This window comes from Corvus cornix, chromosome 3, assembly GCF_000738735.6.
Source record: "Corvus cornix cornix isolate S_Up_H32 chromosome 3, ASM73873v5, whole genome shotgun sequence".
Classification (NCBI taxonomy): Eukaryota; Metazoa; Chordata; class Aves; order Passeriformes; family Corvidae; genus Corvus; species Corvus cornix.
The window spans coordinates 97301572-97314949 of NC_047056.1; positions in this window are offsets into that span (position 1 = coordinate 97301572).

Below are 13378 nucleotides of genomic sequence, written 5' to 3' on the forward strand. Positions count from 1 at the left end.
TGTTACAAGTCCTGTCCCTCAGTATGAATGGATTTAAATTCAGGCTTTATGACGTTATCCTAAGACACTGAGTTGTGGGAGTTGGTCATGAGTCTCTTCTATGTGCTTTTAACTGAAATTTTGTTCTCATTGCATGATTAAGTAAATGCCCACTGTAGCAGGAAATACAACATAATGGTCCCTCAGACTGGGATCTGACTACTGGACACCAAGACAATCTTCTATTTGATGTCTTTCCCTGCAGACCACCATGCCTACCACTGTTGCTACAAGCTGAACTTGCGGGGATTGTATCTTCTCTCATGAGAAAAGGCAAAGCCATTTATTGTATTTCCTTGTACTTACAAGATAGATTCCAGCAAATCTTCAGTCTTGATCCCAAACTTGAATCCGAAGATGGAATTTGGCACTCTGTATTTGTGTGGTATGTGTGCATATTCATGCACAAATGCAGATACAACCACACATATTTATAGCAAAAATTTCAGATATGATTCAGCATATCAAGACATACATTACTGGCACTTCACTTGGTGTATTTCTGTAACTCTTAGAAAAAGTGGTAGGAATGGCATAGAAATAATTAAAATCCTTTAAAAAAATGTATGAGTTACTTAAAAGATTTGCGATTGCAGTAGTTGCATATGTGAAAGTAAATATTACTTATTCATGCATTTTCAATGTGTAAAATTCCAAGTGAAACCAATGTTGAAAATGCTGATAGTGGGATTTCAATTAAATATTCAGTGGATTAACAGCTATACACTTTTTGGCATAGGTTGAAGGGGATACTCTGAGGATATTTAGGAAAAGTTTTAATTAAAAACACAGCTACTGTTTTCTGAACAGAAGAATTCTGGGCAGCAGGCTAAAAGAAGTACTGCAAATTTGGGGTAAGTAAATGCATATTTAAGTATAAGCATAAGTTCATCTAGAAAAAAACAGTACAGAAAGTGCTATTACATATCCATCATAAGTAAACCTGGACTATTGTTATGAGCATATACTTAGTAAGTAATGCCTTTGGGATACAGTTCTTTCTTACTTTGTAGGCTGTGTATGGGGGTATTGACATATTTGGAATTTTAAAGCTCCCAACCTGTATGAAAGCCTGCAAGAAATGCCTCTAGAAAGATTTTGAAAATTGCATATGGTGATAAATACAATGTCATACTCATGAACAGTAATATGCAGAGCAACAAGTAGGTTTAGTGGTAATATTTTATGTGAAAAATGGGGAAAATGTATGAGAAAATGTAATGTGACTAACAATCACACTTTTCTAGTGTGGAGAGTGAGTTTCAATTGACCGTTTTTCTTTTTCAATCAGGAATTGGGTCATTTTGGATTCAAACCTTTTTATACCCCTATGAATTTTTCCAATAGTTTGATTTTCCTTTTTCAATCAGAACATAAATTAAATTAAAAATACTGAAATTAGTATTGAGACAAAAATTCTTTTCCTAGTAATATCTAGAAATCAGAAGCTAAAATAATGACATGTTAAAGGAACTGCTGTATTTTAGAGTGACTTTGAAAATATGGTATCCTTTAATTCTGTTTTTACCATCACTGTCTGAACTCAGGGACAGATTTTCTCATTTTACCTTGTATGAGGTAGATAACATTGGTGGGAAGAGGCCCTTAGTGAGAGTTTCCGTCGATGATTTAGGAGCAATAATCAAATGTGGATCATTTTTATAGTTGTACTATCTCTGCATTACCAATTAAAATAAAGATATAATATATTCTCACTTTTAGCAGGTAATAAGCATACCTGGTATGCTTAATACCTGGTAAAATAGGGAACTCTGTTGGTTAAGACTACGGTTGGTAGGTCAGCTTTGCTAGTATATGTCAGACCCATTTCCAACACGGCCTTCCCGGTTTTTTAGTGACAGGTCGAGGAGCACACCATTCCTTGTGGGAACCTCTGCTATCCGTGTCAGACAGTTACCATCAATGCTTTCCAGGATCCTCCTGGGCTGATTGTGCTTCACTTGTTGCTTCTCCAGCAGTGCCAGGGTGGTTGAAGTCCCCCACAAGAACCAGGGCCTGTGACCATGAGGCTGCTCCGAGCTGCCTGTACAAAGCCTCATCCACTCCCTGCTCCCAACCAGGAGCCTGTAGCAAACACCCACAACAGTGTCAGCCTTGCTACTCTGCCCTTTTATCCTAACTCATAAGCTCTCATTGCTCATCATCCACACCAAGACAGAACCTGATACATTCCAACTGTTGTCTCACATAAAGGGAAACTCCACCACTGTGCTTTCCCAGTCTGTCTTTCCCAAACAGCTTACAGCTGTTCATGACAACGTTCCAGTCATGTGAGCTGTCCCACAATGTCTCTGTAATTGCAATGAGGTCAAAGGCCTATGATTGCACACAGATCTCTAGTTCCTCCTGTTTGTTCCCCATACTGTGTGCTTTTGTGTACACAGACTTTATAGAAGTATTTGATTGTGTTAGTATCCCAGTGAGAGTACAAAGGGATGCCCCACAGTCCATTCTTGTTATGCCTTTGGGTACTTGTGCTTGTTGGAGGTGTCCCCCCTTTAAGCCTCATTTTGCTACTTGGGAGTCGCAATAGTTCTCCCCTTCCCACACCTCATGTCTGTCAAGACCGGCTATGTCCCTCTCCCCTTTCAAATCTAGATTAAAGCTCTCTCAATGAGCCCTGCTAAGTCCAGAGCTAAGATCTTTTGTCCCTTTGAGACACATGGACCCTGTGTGTAGCCATCAGGCTCAGCATCATAGACACTGACCGATGATCAAACCCCCCAAATTCTGCTAGTGACACCAGTCTCAAAGCCAGGTATTAATCTGAATGATTTTCCTATTTCTTGCCCCATCATTCCCTGCAACTGGCAGGACAGAAGAGAACACAGCTTGTGCTCCAGATCCCGAGGTCCCGAGGTTCCTCTTGATTGCAGCCTTCTTAGGACTCCATCAGTACCCAGTGGGAAAACTAGTAGCTGGTGATAATGACTGGACCATTCTAGGCTGAGACATTTCTTCTATATTCCGGGCATGCAGGTGACACACGAAGGAAGCTCATTGCAGTAGGTGATCTTTTAGGAACAGGGTAAATGTTCTAACCAAAGGACCACACACTGCTGACCAGACATCAGGTTTGATTCTTCAGGACATTGAAACCCAAATTGTTTTTATTGTGATCTTTAACTGCAAAGTGAATTGTCTGCTTATCTGCTTATCATCCAGGGGCCAAAAGTTAACCTTAGCAGTTTGGCATATAATACTTGCTCCATTTGCTCAAGTGATGTTAACTCTCTCATCCAGGCCATACATTCAGGTTCTCAGCATCCTGCTGCATTAATATTGGACATTGTCCTCCCATATCTATTAAAATGTTAATAATTGTCGATGACAACCAACTGGGATCTCAATATACGGGCAGTTATTATGTATGCATTGATAGGATTCCTCTTCCTGGACTTCAGTCTTGCCTGGCTTGTGGCCATAATGCTCTTGCACATCAGCCACTTGAATCAGATCAAATGGGGTCATTTTTCATTTGTGATTCCCTGCTCTACCTCAAGATTTGTAGTGGATCTGGGATCACATGGCAAGGAATTTGAAAGAAGTAAGGAATAGCTTTCCCCTAGTTTATCATAGGGATCATCCCCTATATGTCTATCCTATTCTTCAAGGAATATAATTAGTTTTCTAATCTGTACAAGCTGTGTGGATTGGTAGCTTTTTTAAGGGTCTTCTGTATCTTTTCTTCCAATTACAAGAATAGTGAAAGATACAATTTAGTATAGAGTGAACCTGTGGAAGGCTGTACAAAATAAAAAGCTTATGGTTAGTAAGAAAAGCACAATAAATATTCTGAAGAAACACTTTAAGCTCTATCAAGTAAAAAAAATCTAAAATATTTTGGATAAAACACTGCAGACATGTACAAGCAAGAAGCTGGACTATGTTTTTCTCTTACCTTCAGTGAGGTAATTTGCTTCCTGGTGATAACTGGCACCCTTGCAAAGAGATTTTCATCTTCATTTGTTGCATGTATAATATCACTTGGGCAGAACTTGTCTCATGACCATGTTGCTGAACTATCAGAATACATTTTCAGACAAACCAAGCAAATGAAGTGCACCTGCTTGATGTTCTGACTCTAATGAACAGATTGTAAACTGTATCTGAGAAAGCAATGTTAACAAACCACCACCTGCTAAAACGTCACTGTAAGATAAACTACCTTGGATAATTCAGTTCAATTATAAATCTGATTAATTTCATCCACACAGGTGCAGTCAGTCTAAATCAGTACACAAAGAGCACAGTTTACACTTTGGTGAGCACTGGCCCTTTCGATAACTAAATTGTTCTACTTTCTGGTAAGGTGTCTAAAGCTTAATCAACTTTAAGTAAGATGAACAATCAAGAAATATATTTATGTATACTTCTTGAGCCACACATTTTTTTAATAAAATATATTAATAACTAAAAATTTAATATAACAAAAAAAGTTAAACTGTATCTTTATATATAAATGAATTTCTAGTTATCTTTAATACAAAGATAAAAGTTCAGTAAAACCTTGAATAAATTCTTATTTCATTGCTATTAATATTATGGGTTGTGGGACTTCAAAAGAGGTCAAACATAGTTCTAGTGTAAACAATAAATGTCTTTCATGTCTGTTGAAATACCTTCTTGGAGGGTTTGCTGCTTAACCATCCCAGGGGCTTAGAGTGAACAGCCTGTAATGCCTTGAGTCCTCCTGGATGCCCTTTTTGAAGTATAGATGTAGCTCGAGACTCTGGTTCAGGCTGTTACATATTAATGCAATTAGTTGAAGTTGTAGCACTGTAATTTTAATTATTTTCATGTAAGGAAGTAACACAATGGGTGGTATAACTTGCAGACTGATTAAATGGTATAGAGAAAGAGAAGTGTTTTAGGTTCTACTTCTTCAGTTTATAGCTCCTTTCATACAGAAATGCGTAACACCATATGTTCAATTTAAGTTCTGGTATAGAAGTAGTAGACTTTATTCAAATCCATTAAAAACATAAAACAAAGAATGCATTGGGAATTTTGTACATGAGTGCTCCTACCAGTTATTTTTTTGTACAATAATAGTAAGTGCAGACAGGTCAACAGAGCCCTTTATCCCTCTTTACATTTGCAGATGAGTATTTTTGAAAATGTATCCAATAGTTCTAAGATCACAGGTAGCAGGTTGATAATTCAGTGTTGAGGGTTTTAAAATTAACTTGAAACAAATTTGTATTGTCTGTTCTAGGAAGTGTTGGATGCTGTATTTCTTGGTCACAATATTTGTATTAGACACACCCCAATTGTAGCAAGGCTTATACAAGCAGAAGTCTATGGTGCTTTTTTTTTAGGTGTAGTTTATGCTGATTTCACAAATTAAGTAAGTTAATATCAATGAAGGGTATTTTGATGATTTAAATTAGTTACAATAAAACTCTTTTTACTATCAAAAAATAACTAAAAGTCATACTTTCATATGATTTTTCAGACTGACAAAAATATCTCATTTAGGCACCAGGAAAAAATGCAATTTGTTTTGAATGCCCTTTCAGATTTAATATAGGTTATCTTCCTAATTGTTGATGATTATTTAAGTAAGTCAGATAGGCATTTGGATGCAACAGATAACTGAAAAAATAGCTAAGTGATCAGTGAAGCTCATGAAGGGACTGATTGCCTTGACATTTCTGTTGACTTTTTAGTATTTTGAAAGTTTGAGTTAGCTCTGATGTTATTTAAATACTGTCTAATTTTATAGCCACTTCCGTGGTGGAGGAAAAAACCCCAATTAAAGTCAAATAAATTCTATTATTCCTCTTTTATTCTTTTTTCTTGTTACATGGCTGAAATGTATTGCACTTCTACTTTCCTTCCCACTTCTTTCTGGATAGTGTAAGTCAGATTAATAACAGGAATGTACATTTGCTATGGTGCAATGTAGCTATGAAGTGTGCTGGGTGCAGAAGAAATGGTTTTATTCTTTTCTAAGAGGTTTTGTTATGCAGAGAAATCAACAGAAGCCTGGGATACAAAGACTGATTAATAATTCCAAATCTATATTAAGGAATCGCGCAACTTTTTATAAGACACAAGTTTTAATCTTACAATTTGGACTTTATCTACAGGAGTTGTTAATGAGATCAGAATCAGACCCAGTGTCACTTTTCCCAATGTCAAAGTCCTTCATATGCTTTCTATTTTCTTTTTCAAACACAAATATCACTAGTGAAAAGTTTAATGTCATCCAGAAAATTTGTTTTTTGCATGGTGTATCTATTACTTTCATAGCAGAAACCATATTTCTGTTGTGAACACTTTAGTAAAAGACATAAGGAGATAAATCTCTCATGAGATTGATTCAATCTGACAAACTCCCGCGTATCTCCTCTGTGTATAGAAGGAGCTGTGCCAAGTAGCTTAGGCTAACTTTCATAAGGCCCAGTTTAGGCAGCAGTGTTACTACTTCTTCACTTCTAAAGGGTTAAATCAGGAAGGAATTTGAGGATGGAGCATTAGTTCTTTCATAACTGTGTATTACACACGTTTGCTATACAGCGTAGAAAAGTTCCATGTTCCCATTTTACGATATGGGTTGTGATAGCTACATACAGGGTAGGTTTTTATTTTGGATAGCTGCAGCAGATGATATGAATTAAATAGTATCTTTTGTAGTGCTAAATGTGACAGAACTTCATGCTTTTTATTTAATAATTTGTGAGATCTGCATGCCCTTTACTTGTTGAAAGATTTTAGATTACTTTTTTTTACAGTCCTTACAAACCATTCTGAATCTATAGATTCTGCGGCCATTGTGTTTTTATCTACAGGATGTGGCTTAATCTTCTCTGACATTTCCATTGGGTATGATCCAGTTCTATTACTCTAACCAGTACTAGTGATATTTAAGACCCTTTCTTAACAGTGCAAAACTTGTGCTTGACTCGTGGTGCTGGAGATGAAATAAATATATTTGAAGTGAATTTCCAAATTATAGCCTGATTTATATGTTTCCAAGTACCTACAGCCACATCACATTAGATTTATATCAGTCTTTTAATATTTTGCATATATTCTAATTCATACTGTAGCAGTGGATGCTGCTTGTCTTTTTCTTATATGTGCAAATTTATAATAAATTTTGATATTTTATTGTTAAAAATGCTAATGAAGCATTGAAATGAAGTACAAAAATAATGATTGATACAGAAAATGTTATTAATTGTACTGCATTTTTGTAAATATAATGCATATTTCCAGTAAAAATATCTCTTGTTATTTGAAATGCTTGATTCAGTCTCAAATTTATTTACACCATTTGTAAATACACAGATTTTGTACAAAAGTGTTGTGTGCTGGTAGATCTGTAAATAGAAACCACTTTTGTTTTAAAATTGTTCTGTAACTTTTAATCATAGAGAAGTCTAGACTGATTTATGACATTTTTACACTGGAAACTATAACTTGTAACATATAATGATTTTAAGAACATTTATACATTTATTTACAAAGTCAAAAGCTTAAAATTTCCTTCATAAGTAAAAATATTATTTTATTTCTTTTGAGACATAACTTGCTGGTTTTTTTTATTTAGCTAATCCCCTCTGTGTGATTTTTCCAATACTGGGATTAATTTTAGCTAATACTATCTAATCAGTGTGAGATGAGCCTATACTGCTTTACTGCTTTACTCGTTCTTGGGAATTACTATTTTTGTTACTTTTGGGGCTTTTAAGGACTTTGTCAAGAAGGAAAACTTAAGCTAATATCTGTTTATGAGGAAATTGAGAGATATGATATATATGTAAACATTTATTTACTACACAGGGCTTAATGGATAGATCAGATGGAAATAGGTTATACATATAAGTAAAATATGTATAAGATATATGTTTCCTGCTGTTGATAAAAATCTTACCCCTTTTCCAGCATGTGCTTTCAGGCTCATTCCACATTATTCCTGAGTTCTGGTTTATTAAGTCTCCAGAGTTCAACGAAAATATTGTGTATTTTTGTAAAAAAGCCATTACTACCTCTGAGTTGGTACTTCTATCATTTTTCTGTCTTTCTCCACAGTATTTTTAGCTACTTGACATAGTTCCTTTGTACATCTCATTTATTTTTAAGTATTGGCAACCTATGATGGGGAGTTCTATTGTTGCTGCACTGTTCCTTTGCCATCATCTCCTCCAGAGTCTGAACAGGCCCTCAGTTCAACAGCACATGTACATTCTTGATTTCCATCATTGTTAGTGACCACTTGCAAGATTTTAATGTAACCTTGTGTCATGAATTGTTTCTGAGTATATTATTATCCTTACTTCTGTGTTGTATCTGCTGGTTATGTGACTTCACCTAGAACAACAGAATCAAGGCTGTGATGAACCTCAAGATGCCTGAAGACATCTCAGTTTACGTATTGTTCTGAAAGACAAACTTCTAGGAATCTGACATTTTAGTTCATAATCTAAATGAACTCTTCAGTGTCTTGTAGATGGCATTTTGCTTGCTCTCTCTTACAGGGACTTTGAATATCCTGGTGGACTTTTCTAATTTATAAACTGTTTGACATGAGCGAAATAATTTCTACATCTAAGTGACGTAATGACTTGGAGACACAGAGCTTTAAGCCTGGCTTCTGCAAAGGTTTTTGAGCCTCTTTTTGAGTAGCCTAACAGAAACTAATAGACATGTACATGTGTGCATGTATTTACAAGATCAGGCTACAATTTTCTAAAGAATTGTTTGGGACTTTGGTATTCTGTGGGACTGTAACATGGGATGTAAGAAGAGTAATTCATATTTTAATAATGTCTTTTAATTTTTCCATTTTAGGACTTTAGTGTTGCAGATTGAGACAAAATTTGCAATAAAATACATATTTATATTGCAAGGGGCTGTCTTCTACCTAATCTATTAAAATAGTGCTTTGTAAAGAAACAAGCAATAAATTATCCATCTTTCTTGCACAATTCAAAATGGAAAACTCTAATGGGTGGTTACATGATCTTTTTTCTTTATTGGCACATATATACATGCCTCCTATTAAGATTTGGTGGATTTGGAAAGAAGGGATTTAATTATTTATTGGCTGCTGAATATCGTATTTTTACTTCACATGTTGGTGATGATTAATTCTTTTTGTAATTTTCTGATGAATTATTTCTGTTTCTGCCTAATCAGCAGGCATGCTGTGAAATATAATTGCACTTGAAAGAAAATTACGGTCTCATGAGATGAATAAGTTCGATGATTAAATTACGTAGAATAAAGCAATAACATTCACATACCCAACCAAGATGACATACTCATCCTTTGTTGTGCTTTGATGACCTTCATAAAAACAGAGAGTATTTTTAGAAAAAAAATCATATATTTCAAGTCAGACTATATGGTATGAAATTTGAGGAATCCTAAATAAGATATAGTCTTACAGAAAATACAAAAATTTCACCTTTTTAAATTAAAAAAAATATTGGTCCTGGTCTAGGTTCAACATAATGTAAATCACTGAGGTTGGAAAAAGCTCTTAAAATGGATCAAACCCCATACTTACTACTAAAGTTAATTACTGGACTTGATCAGAAATAAATTTACAGGCTGCTGTTCATATCAGCAGGAGGTGGACTTGGTTGGAAGGGACCTTAAGGACCATTTAGTTCTGACTCCCCTCCCTTCCCCCCAATCCCCCCAGGCATGGATGCTGTAATATTTACAAAATCCCCACATTTTTAAGACAAGTAAGACTTTGCTTTATAAGTAATAGATACTCGAGTATAAGTAGGCCAAACATCCGTCTAGGTATATATTATGAAATACCAGTATTAAAAGATGTAAAATTAAGTTTTGCTGGATTTAGTGGAGCTCATTTTGAGAGGTAAACTTCAGCTTTTATGAGAATGGCACCTTAAATAGATTTTGCAGGTTTTCCGATGAATCTGAGCTCTTCAGAGTGCTAATTCTGAGTTACAGCTTCTATTTGACAACTTGCACTATAGATTGAATGCAAGATCATGCAAATTGAGCCACAAATCACGAAAAAAGGAGAAGAAAATTAGTCTTTGGCAAGCATGGCTGACATTTCATGAGAAATTTCTCAAAAAGTGCTTATAGTATAGATTGTCACCAAGACTGACGTGCATGGTAGCAAATCCCTCTGGTCCAAGTAGTCATTTTTACCTCAGTTCAGTGATTGCTAAATCTTGGTAGAAGAATTTCAGAAAGAAAACTATCCTTCCAAAATAAATAATCTATTAGAACAACTCCCTGTGATTTTTAAAATGGAAATTGGAGTTGGAACTTTCTATGACTGGTGTTCTTTGATGCTGAGTCTCAGAAGAGGTTTTGTATGATATTTCTGAGGAATACTGGGGAATGTGAAGGAAAAAAAAAACCCTGAATAAATGGACAGAATTAATATGTTGAGTGCCATGCAGCTTTGCTTAAAAGAATGATTCAGTAGTCATATTTTAATACAGAATCATATGTGGATAGCCAAAGGTTTAGCGAATATAAGTCACTGAAGGCATGTTGTCAGGTTATATGTAATTTATATACATTTGTATATATATGAAATAAATACAGGAACCAGTTATTTTATTTCCTGCTTCATTCAGAGCAATGAATTTCATTAAAAATTAGAATCCTCTTGTCTCTTCTCTTCTCTTCTCTTCTCTTCTCTTCTCTTCTCTTCTCTTCTCTTCTCTTCTCTTCTCTTCTCTTTTCTTCTCTTCTTCTCCTCTCTTCTTTCTTTTCTTTTCTTTTCTTTTCTTTTCTTTTCTTTTCTTTTCTTTTCTTTTCTTTTCTTTTCTATTCTTTTCTTTTCTATTCTTTTCTTTTCTTTTCTTTTCTTTTCTTTTCTTTTCTTTTCTTTTCTTTTCTTTTCTTTAAAAGGAATATCAGATAAAACTTTCGAGGTCTTTGGTATGCAGGTGAATAGATTAAGAATGTTTTGGACGTTCCTTGAGTTTAAGATCCATAAATCCAGAAGATGATGCCTAAACAACTAGAATATAAATATATCTATGTTTCTATCTTAAAAAAATAAGATTAAAAAACTTATTATTGCATTTATTACCATATTGCAGTAGTGTAGGTCAAGGGAAAGTGACAGCAGTAAATTTCCCAGCTGTCAGTGACTCCAATTTGAAATTAAAAAAAAATAGTGCATGGAGTACTCGCTTGTTCTGGTCCCCTTCACCAAAATTTATGCAGAAGGATCCTGACATACGTCTTCAGGCATGGAGAAGTGTAAATTTTCTATTTCCGTGTTGGGTTGGTTTCATTATGCCTCTAGAAATATCAGGAAGTTTTCATTAAAATAGGAAAGTTCTGTTATATTTCTGAATCTATCAATCTCTTTTATGTGTGAATGAAGTTACATCTAAAACCCATAATGATGCTATAATGTTTTGACTTTGGATGCTCTATAACTCTTGTAACATCTTTGTCAAAAAAAGGTAATAAGAATGGCAACTTTGCACAGGTTCAGGCAAAACCTGCAGACTCATATTTTTGTACAGAGATTGGACTTCTCCTACTGTTTTTAAGTGAATGTCAGTGTGGAGAGGTGGTCTTTTAGGAGTGTGACTTACAGAATAGAATGTTAGAAGAGATTGAATCTCTCTGGAGGAAAGAATGGCAGCTCCTGTAAACTGGAGATGCCACATGGTACACAGAATATAGATGCCTTGTTATGAATATATACACTGCTTGGGTTATTTCTCCAGAATGAAATACTTAGGCCTGGTGACATAAAGTGCCAAAGAACTGTAAATTGATTTTTCTGATAGGTTTGAATGTTTCAGAAATTATTTAATTTGAAACCCTTTGCTTTGGTGTTTCTCTTTTGGTTCAGTTTGGTTTTTGTTTGTTTGCTTGCTTGTTTGTTTTTCTAAGTCCGTGGGTCTGCTCTTGCTAATCCTTGTAACAAGGAATGTCTTGCTAACTACTTCATGTTTATTGAATGAAAGAAGATTCTGGGAAGAAAACACAGCTGGACAGTGGCGCTGAAGGAAATGGCATGTAGGGTTTGAAAAATATACTTTATACTATAATGAATTCACAAGAAGACCTTTGAAAGAATCTTGACCATAGTGAAAAAACATGAACTGTTGAAAGCAGAATAAATTTTAAAAGAAAAAACAGCAAAGGGCATAAGGAGCTTTCTGTGTGTGTGCAGAACTTGAATACAGCTGAAGTCATATCTCTTCAAAGAGCTTTTGTACAAGAAGAGCCTTACATTTGCAAGAGATTAGTCTGTTTCTCTTCATACCTATGAATATGCAGGTAAATGAAATCCAAATCTCATGTGTGCTTGGGGTTATCAGTGTTTGAAAGCTTTCTTATGGTGTTCATGGGAATGAAATGGAATCTCCCTCAAGCAGAAATTCTAGTAGTAAATGGGCTTGTTTTTTTAGTGAGAAGGCAGAAATATTTGCAACAGGGATTCTGATTTTGGTAGGCTACTGGAAAGTGAGCACTCTGGTGACAGCTGGGTTGGGATTCCTCTCATCTAGTACTAAACTTCATCTAAGGCAATAAAAATAAAGTTATGGTAGGTTTCCTTTGTAGTCCACTAGGTATACTTCAGCTCACAGTTCTCTAATCCTTTTTTTGTGTTTTGTTTTAGGGTGAAGGTTTCATTCTATGGGAATTCTTTAAGATGAAGTAAGGCACACTCTAGAAGTGTCTGTATCACAAACAAATTAAATGAGGGAAATTTCTTGTGGTGAGGCAAGTAGATTGCTAAAATATTGTAGTTCATGTAAGTTTACTCCTAATTTACTGCAGCTATTGATGAAATAGCTTAAGATCTTTTATTTTTTTTTGAGTGGGGACAAGCAGAGTGTGTGTAGAAAGATTATGTAAAAGAACTCTTCTAGAAGAGAGCCAAACCTGTCAATAAAGCTAAACCACTTGGTCCGTGAGCACCTATCTCTTCATGTAAGTAATTCTGAAGACTGCATGGAGCCAGAACAGCAAAGAGTGATAATATTATTTGTTGATTTACCATCTTACTGGTAGCTGATTAAATTGTCTAACAAGGTATTGTGATTAAGATACTGCTGCTAGGGAAGAAAGTAAGATAGAATCATGCCAGTAAGATAGACAACTGCTAAAGGTATTGTAAGGCAAGGTACTATGTTATTTGTTGAAGCATTTACTTCCATGATTTAAAAAAAAAAAAAATTAGTACTCTTTTAATAACTAAAAATCTTCTTGTTTTTATAAATTCTAGCAGTTTCTATGGACAGGATTATCCATCATCTTGGGAGTGGCATTTATATTTCTCCGTTTTTTAGGGTTGCTGATTTTTTTTCTATAGATTCTTAATTAAGAATGGCTCTGG